The 9,345-nt window shown below is 41.2% G+C and overlaps 1 pseudogene; it reads left to right on the top strand.

Annotated features, from left to right (window-relative positions):
- Positions 1 to 7,817: 7,817 nt before the first annotated feature.
- LOC110304502 (phosphoserine aminotransferase pseudogene) lies at positions 7,818 to 9,137 on the top strand (annotated as a pseudogene).
- The last annotated feature ends 208 nt before the right edge of the window (positions 9,138 to 9,345 follow it).

Genomic DNA, 9,345 nt, shown 5'->3' with positions numbered 1-9,345 from the left:
ATGGTGGCTCACAACCATCCATAACGAGATCTGGCGCCCTCTTCTGGAGTGTCTGAAGACAGCTACAGTGTACTTACATATAATAAATAAATAAATAAATAAATAAATAAATAAAAAAAAAGGGCTGGGCGTGGTGGCGCACGCCTTTAATCCCAGCACTCGGGAGGCAGAGGCAGGCGGATTTCTGAGTTCGAGGCCAGCCTGGTCTACAAAGTGAGTTCCAGGACAGCCAGGGCTACACAGAGAAACCCTGTCTCGAAAAACCAAAAAAAAAAAAAAAAAAAAAAAGAGTTTGCGTTGTTTGCGTTACACACACTAGTAAAAACGAATGAAGCAAATCATATTGCCACGGGGCTAGAGAGATGGATCAGTGGTTAAGAACATTTGTTGCTTTTGCAGAGGTCCTGAGTTCAATTCCCAGTACCCACATGGGTGGCTCACAACCATTTATATCTTCAGTTCCAGGGGCTCTGATGCACACTTCTGACCTCTGTGGCCAATGCATACATGTGGTACACACATACATGCAGACAAACACTTGCATATATAAATAAAATAAATCTTTAAATATATATTATTGCCACATGTGCATAAAAATATAAAAATACATTGTTTAGTAACAAAATTAATTTAAAATGATAAGATTTAAAAAATCGTTTTAGAGTCAGGAGGTAGTAGTGCAGCCTTTAGTCCCAGCCCTCAGAAGGCAGAGACAGGCAAAAAGGTGTTAAATCCCCTAGAACTGGAATTATAGTTGGCTGTGAACCACCACAAGGGTTCAGAGAACAGAACCTTGGCCCTCTGCAAGAACAAGTGCTCTTACTCACTGAACCATCTCTTCAGCCCCTAATTAAAAAAAAATTTAAATAATAAAAATAAAAACAAAACCCCACAGGGCTGGAGAGATGGTTCAGCAGTTAAGAGCACTGCTGCTCTTCCAGAGGACCTGGGTTAAATTCCCAACACTCACATGGCAACAATCTGTAGCTCCAATTCCAGGGGATTTAGCACCTTCATATACATACAGTTAAAGTGTAACTTTGACAATATGTTCTCATTCTCTGGCTGATTCTGACTTCACCTATGTCAAACTTGTTCTCTCTCTGCAACCTGTCTCTCTATAACTGTCCCAGCAAAACTGCCTCCTCCTCCTTTTCCTTTTTTCTCTCTGTGCTGTTCTTTCTTAAGTACCTGTATTAGTCAGGATTCTCTAGAGTCACAGAACTTATGGGTAGTCTCTATATAGTAAGGGAATTTGTTGATGACTTAGAATCTGAAGTCCAAGTCCCCAACAATGGTCAACAGCAGCTGTGATTGGAAGTCCAAGGATCTAGCAGTTGCTCAGTCCCACAAGGCAAGCAGGCGAAGAAGAGTGAATCTTTCTTCTTCCAATGTCCTTATGTAGGCTTCCAGCAGAAAGTTGTGTCCCAGATTAAAGGAGTAAGCCACCACCCCTGAATCTTGGACTTCCTTGTCCCAGGCTGACCTTGAACTCAGAGATCTCCTTGCCTCAGTCTCCAGGGATTAAAAGAGTGTACTACCTTGCTTGAGCCTTGTTGCGGCCCGCCTGCGGTCCACAACACGAACGGTTCAACTGAGAATGGCAGTTCCCTGCAAAGAGAGGAATCTAGACGGGGCGGAAGAAACAATGGAGTCAAGACAAAACTCTGATCAAGACTCAATTTAATATTTCCAGACACTCAGTTTATAAAGGAGGGGGGAGGGAACCCAATTTCCCGCCAAGTAACTCAGGGTCCAGTAGCAGGACGAACACGTGTGTGCCTCCAGGCAGCAGAGTCAGGTTCCAGCAGTGGGCGTGGCAGGACGAATGAGCCGGTAGCTCCACCCCAGAGCAGGCAGGCTCCAGGCTGGGGGAAGGGAGGCCACATTTCCCCCCATTAGATAACAAAAATAAAAATAAAAAAGGGGTGGCCTGTGGCAGAAAGGTTATCTATGTTCAATAGTTCTGCCTAAGTTCCTAGGGCTAAAGAAAAAACCTATTTCCGTGGGATTTCTTAACTATTCTAATGGTAAACTGTATCTGGCTGAGACTGTCTTAAAAGCACTGACTGTAGGCTCTGACTTTATAATGCTAATTAGTGCTGAATAGGTAGCTACCTGTTTGCCTTTTAAGTAGGGCGTTGGAACCCTGGCTGAGTTTAGCTAAACAATTTTAGAATAACACTGAACTGATAATTATCCACAATTTTGGGTGACAGGCAGGGGAAACAGTGAGAAGCGATTAAGACTGGCTGGCTCCTAGTACAAGGCCAATTGGCTTTATTATTTTTTGGGTGGGAGGCAGTGAAGGGCCTGCTCTTACGACAGCAAGGTCTCCAATCTCTCTCCCCCCTGTTAATTAAGTTTAAATAGGCAATGCTTAACAGAGGTGATCAAAAGATTTTTTCATCCGTAGATGAGTGGGCTTTAACCTTGACTTGGGTGGACATTAACCTGATCCTCCCGTGAGTATTGTAACAACTCACATCTGTGGCTCTTGGTATCTTTTGGGGAGGGGAGGCAGAGCCGTAAGTATTTTGGTTTTTATCTGGAGTCAGATACCAACCTCTTTTTAAATCAGGTGTGTCGCACAGGGAACTCAGAAACGGTCAAATTGGACCTTCCCTCCGCAGTGATCTCCTGCGCCAAGCGGTACCCATACCGTATTCATATGATTATGAATTAGTATCGCAATTCTGAGTTATTGCGAGGCCTCTATGTGAGACTTGTCAACCTCAGATTTAGCAAGGCCTAGACAAGAATTATGTCAGTATTATCACCATTAATTTTGGTTAAAATAGGAGCTGAAGGTCTTTTCTCTTCATCTCTGTTATTCCCAGTAGCCTGAGGAACTAAGGACACCTTGCAGTAACAGCAAGGGTGAAAAGCCAGAGGCCAGCTAAGGGACTAAGCCTATATCTATCAAAATAAGAACTAATCTTTGTAAATATATATGAAATTTCTACTTCCCTAGCTCTCCTGGTAAATCTAAATCTTATCTAGACTGAAAGGCCACATGCTGGGAAGGGAGATTAGCAGAACCACCTGTTTGCTCTTAGGGGCGGAGAATGTAGATTTACCTGCTTGAGAGAAGGAAGAATACTAAACAATTAGAGTGTAGTAATGTAAATTTTCTGTTTGGAGAAGTCAAGGTACTTTATTTAGATGCAAATTGTAAAGCTAAAGTTTATCTCCGGCCTTTTGTAGGGGAATTGGCTCAGAGGAAACAGTGTTTTTTGAGAGCTTCCACTCCCAGCTCAAGAGGAAATTTTAGTCCTCAAGGTGAATACTTACGAGGAGAGACAGAATCTGTGTTTACCTGACGAATTAATCTTTCTGGTAGCCACCGTGCTTCATCTTCATCTCGTGAAAAAACACAAACCGACCCTCTTCCCCAAATTAGGACTGGATCTGGACCCTTCCATTTATTAGTCAAGGGGTCCTTCCATTTTACCAATGCATAAGAATTAGAAGTAACTGGGTGCCAATGGCGTTCCGCTGCAGACTGACCTTTATTGTCAGTTTGCAAAAAGTTTAGGACAAATAAGGTAAAGGCAAGATGAGCCCTTGGTGACTTTGGGGGATATGCTCTGAATTAACTTTGCTAGGTAATTTAGAATATAGGAATCTCTAATAATTGAACTGAATATTAGACCAGTCTAAGATTGAGTTAGAATGGCTGGTCACACTTAAGAAGAGTGAAAAATCATTATGACTCTATTAAATGACTAATTTTACTAAGTCTGAATATACAGTCTCTGATGTACTATTGCCATAAAGTTAAAAGGCTAGAAGTTAGTCCAAACTGGAAAAATGACAAGCAAGGATGGATCTAAAACATGAATTTAATCTTTTAGTCCTTTTAATCAGGACACTGAGTTAACTTACCTGTCAGCTCAGCACACGAATTACCAATATGCTTCTGTAGAGTTCTGTGGAGAGAACTTGTTTTTCCCTTTCCTAATAAGGTAGCTGTTTTAGGATCAATTTATAAGCCAATAAGTAGATCCTTTTAAGATACTAAAAAGCATTTATTAAATTTGACATTTTAATCTCAAATTTTGAAAATAAAGGTATGTTTTAAATAGTGTGCATGGAAATGCACTAAATAGTATATATGGGAATACAATTTCTCTCTTTTGTCTTTTAAGAGGTTAAAGTTTAAAATTTTACAATATCTAACCTTTTGAATTAATAACTTTTTGGACAAAACATTTTAAATATTTGGCTGTAAAGGGGCAGTGACTAATTGCACTTTCAATTATTTTTCTTAAGGAACGGTTGTAACTAGAAAGCTTGAAAAGTTATTAAGAGTCACACGTGCATAATTTATTTATTTATTAACTAGAAATATGTATAAGCAATTGTAAATTTGAGAATTAATAGTATCTGAGGGACGAACAATTTTAAGTAATTATGAGCTCAGAGATATAGCATTGACTATTAATATATAAATTAAGGTTTGATTGTTCAGCATTTTAAAACACCATCTACAGCACACAACCAGATTATTTGTGCTGGAATAGGGGCAACTGTGTGTCTTAAGACTCCGCTCCACAGCAGCTAGTTGGGCCCACGTGGGCTAACGATTGGCTGGGAGGATGAGAAAAATGACTTTACAATAATGTTTTTTCTGGCCAAAGAATTGTCTTGGGCACAACTAATTTTCAATTACCAATTAACAACAATTATAAAAGCTTTCTTTATTTCCTGCAAAACCCCTTGCAGCAAACCAAAAGACCAAATAACAAAAGGATACTGTCTCTGAATCTTTTGGGTGAGAGCAAGGATTTAAGGTAAACTTCCCTTGAGAAGCATTAGTTAATAAAATACTTTCCACTTAGGAAACAATATATACTGAAAGATTAAAACTTTTGGCTTCTCGTAAAGAAGCAGAAACAATAAACATTTTTCTTACATAATGTAAAGCTATATTAGCCATACATAGAGGCAAAATTTTCTAGTGATTACCAGTTTACTAGAAGCAAAAATCTTTGAATTTAAGCATTATTTTAAACATCTGAATAGATCTGTAACACTGTTAAAAAGAAATTTTCTTGAACACAGGGAAAAACTTTAGGCATTGTTTGCAAAACAAAAGAAAGGGCCACAAGCCGCTCTGGGACTGCTCAGAGCCCTGTATTGACTCAAAGGTAAAATACTTTTTAATTTGAGCATCAATCTTAAATTTGCAATCAAACTGCAAGCTGCAGTCAATGGAACAATGGCAGATTTAACCATAATTTTTAAGTTTTTGTGCAAGGTTAGGATAATACCTACAACTTTGGGAAAGCAAAACCTATGTTTAAAACAATTTATCACTGTTAAAATCAATATTAGAAGCATTACTATCATATTACGAAGTTTGGATATCAATTAATACCTATGAATACCTATTAAAGCAAGCTTTAACGCTTTAATAAAGAGGCATTGCTTTATATCTTATCTTAAATTTTACTATTTAGGATAGGAACCACATTAATCATTATCTAAACTAGAAATATCTTAAGAGACTCAGCCTCTAGGGCTGCCTTAGGCCACGTGTCGGAAGGACTCTAAACTTAAGTTATCAAATTTAACATTAACCATCTGTAGCAATGTAACAATTATTAATTTTAACCAACAACTTATGAGCTGAATGCGAAAACATGCAGAGCACATTTTTAATAAAGAACCAAATGAAGCAGTTAATTTTAGACCAATCAGAGAATATTAATCTTTGTAGCTACAATCATAGAATAAAAAAGCACTTTACCATTGTCAAACACATTAATTATGAACCATTTATCAGATTTGAAACTAAGAGGCTGTGTACTCGCTGCTTTTTCTTAAAACGAACATTTTTTCCATCAGGGGCCTTCCTGCCACGTGTCTGGTTTTTGGCTGAAACACGTGGCAGCTCTCGGCCTTGCAGATAAAGTTTTTTATACCATTTTTATTATCCAACATAAAACATAGAACATTCATTCATACAGACTGGACACGAACATACATGAATTGAACACGAGAACAGATTGGTGCACCAGACATAAACAAGACACAAAATGGGGCAGAGTACTCCTGCTATTTGAGACAATTTCCTCCCTCATGATGCAGTTTTTATAACTGGGGCAATCCGCCTGTATTAATTTCCTTTATCCTTAAGCAACTCCTGAAAACTAAACACAACGGCCTAATCATGATTTTGAACCCTTCTTTCCTCCACCTAAGCAGTTTTTTCTAAAAAAAACTGCGGCACACCGCCTGTCTCCGTATCTAGTTCCGATTTACGAACTGCTGAACCCAAGCAGAACCAGTGTTGGGTTAGCACTGCTTCAAACTTGCTTCGTATCCTACTGCATCCCCGCAACACTTTCAAAACTGAAATTTTTTTTTTTGGGCTAGCGCTAGCATGTGTACCTGTCCGTTGCTCCGATGCTCCTCCTCCGATACGAAGATTCTTTCCTTTCTTGTGGAGCTCCACACAGCAATCGTTTCTCTTAGCATCTCTCTGCCATTCTTCAGGTCCCAGTTCTGGCGCCAACTGTTGCGGCCCGCCTGCGGTCCACAACACGAACGGTTCAACTGAGAATGGCAGTTCCCTGCAAAGAGAGGAATCTAGACGGGGCGGAAGAAACAATGGAGTCAAGACAAAACTCTGATCAAGACTCAATTTAATATTTCCAGACACTCAGTTTATAAAGGAGGGGGGAGGGAACCCAATTTCCCGCCAAGTAACTCAGGGTCCAGTAGCAGGACGAACACGTGTGTGCCTCCAGGCAGCAGAGTCAGGTTCCAGCAGTGGGCGTGGCAGGACGAATGAGCCGGTAGCTCCACCCCAGAGCAGGCAGGCTCCAGGCTGGGGGAAGGGAGGCCACAGAGCCTAAGCTTCTCATGGCCAGTATGCCTCAAGATCTCCATCCCAAAGATCCAGGTCAGAAATATGTGTCTTCCAGTCTCAAGATCTGGATCACAGGTGAGCCTTCCAATTCTGGAGTGTAGTTCATTCCAGATATAGTCAATTTGACAAATAGGAATAGCCACTAGAGTATCCTCTCTTTTCTTTCTGTTCTTATGAGAGTTGGGAATATCCTATTCTGTCAAATCTTTCTCTGTTTCATCACTTTGTTTGTCACTCAATTAGACATCACTTTCAAACATGGGTTCTTCCTACAAACTAACTTTACTGCAAATACCCTGCAACAACAAAGCACCAATGCACATAAAATTAAAATAAGTAAGTCTGGGGACTGAAGAGATTGCTCAGAGGTTAAGAGCACTGACTAGTCTTCCAGAAGTCCTGAGTTCAATTCCCAGCAACCACATGGTGGCTCACAACCATATGTAATGGGATCTGATGCTCTCTTCTGGTGTGCCTGAAGACAACTACAGTGTACACATATGCATTAAATAAATAAATCTTTAAAAAAAAATAAGTAAATCTGATTTGTTTTGGTTTTCAAGGCACCACCAGCCCCTGGCTATAAATCTTTAAATTGAAAATAAAACAAACCACCCCCCAGTCTTTAGTTGCATATGTAGCAAAGGATGGCCTAGTTGGCCATCAATGGGAGGAGTAGCCCTTGGTCTTGTGAAGATCATATGCCCCAGTACAGGGGAACGCCAGGGCCAGGAAGCTGGTGTGGGTGGGTTGGGGAGCAGGTCGGGGGGTGGGGGGAAGGTATAGGGGACTTTCAGGATAGCATTTGAAATGTAAATGAAGAAAATATCTAATAAAAAAGGGAAAAAAACAAAACAAAACAAAACAAAAACCAGTCAACCGTCTCCACCGCCCAGGCGTGTGTGCTCAGCATACCGACATCTTCTCTCTCTTCTTATTTCAGGCATTTCTGGAGATACAGAAGCAGCTACTAGAGTACAGAGGACTAGACTTCAGTGTGCTCGAGAAACGAGTCACAGGTCGTCAGATTTCGCCAAGATTGTTGGCAACACAGAGAATCTTGTGAGGGAGTTGCTAGCTGTTCCCAACAACTACAAGGTGATCTTTGTTCAAGGACATGGCTCTGGCCAGTTCAGTGCTGTCCCTTAAATCTGATTGGCCTGAAAGCTGGAAGAAGGTGTGCTGACTAGGTGATGACCAGAGCTGGGTCAGCTAAGGCTGCCAAGAAGTTTGGGATGGGGGCTGGAGAGATGGCTCAGTGGTTAAGAGCACTGACTGCTCTTCCAAAGTCCTGAGTTTCAATTCCCAGCAACCACATGGTGGCTCACACCCATCTGTAATGGGATCTGATGCCCTCTTCGGGTGTGTCTGAAGGCAGCTATAGTGTACCTATATACATAAAATAAAGAAATCTAGAAGAAGAAGAAGAAGAAGAAGAAGAAGAAGAAGAAGAAGAAGAAGAAGAAGAAGAAGAAGAAGAAGAAGAAGAAGAAATAGTAGTTTGAGACGGTAAACATTGTCCCCTAAACTTGGAAGTTACACAAAAATCCCAGGCCCAAGCACCTGGAACCTCAACCCGGATGTCTCCTCCTATGTATACTTCTGTGCAAAGGAGACTGTGCATGGGGTGGAGTTTGACTTCATACCTGACGTCAAGGGAGCAGTGCTGGTCTGTGTGACATGTCCTCAAACTTCTCATCCAGGCCAGTGGATGTTTCCAAGTTTGGTGTGATTTTCGCTGGTGCTCAGAAGAATGTTGGCTCTGCCGGGGTGACAGTGGTGATTGTCTGGGATGACCTGCTGGGGCTCTCCCTCAGAGAGTGCCCATCAGTCCATGACTACAAAGTACAGGCTGGGAACAACTCTTTGTATAACACACCTCCGTGTTTCAGCATCTGTGTCATGGGCACGGTCCTGGAATGGATCAAGAACAATGGTGGGGCGGCAGCCATGGAGAAGCTCAGCTCCATCAAATCCCAAATGATTTATGAGATCATTGATAATTCTTAGGGATTTTATGTATGTCCAGTGGAGCACCAGAATAGAAGCAGGATGAACATAACATTTCTCATTGGCAACACCAAAGGAGATGAAACAATTTCTTGATCAGGCAGTAGAACTCAACATGATCTCCTTGAAGGGCACAGGTCAGTGGTAGGCATCCGTGCCTCTCTGTGTAACACTGTCACAACCGAAAACGTTGAGAAGCTGGCTGCCTCCATGAAGAATTTTTTGGAGATGCATCAGCTGTGAACATGACCAGCCACACTCTGCCTGTGAGCAGCAGGCAGCCTTCTGAGTAACTTGGGATTGACTACAGAAACTTAACAGACACGGATTTTTTTTCCAAATATATGCTTATTACAGATTCCTTTCTCAAAGAATAATGACTAAACATCAGGGCCCTCAGAGCTGAGGAAACTCCCAGCTAATGAATGGCCACCTTCATTCTCACATGACCTGGT

The sequence above is a fragment of the Mus caroli genome, unplaced genomic scaffold, assembly GCF_978045245.1.
Source record: "Mus caroli unplaced genomic scaffold, Mus_caroli_1 scaffold_13, whole genome shotgun sequence".
NCBI lineage: Eukaryota > Metazoa > Chordata > Mammalia > Rodentia > Muridae > Mus > Mus caroli.
This window is presented reverse-complemented; position numbering and strand designations above follow the sequence as displayed.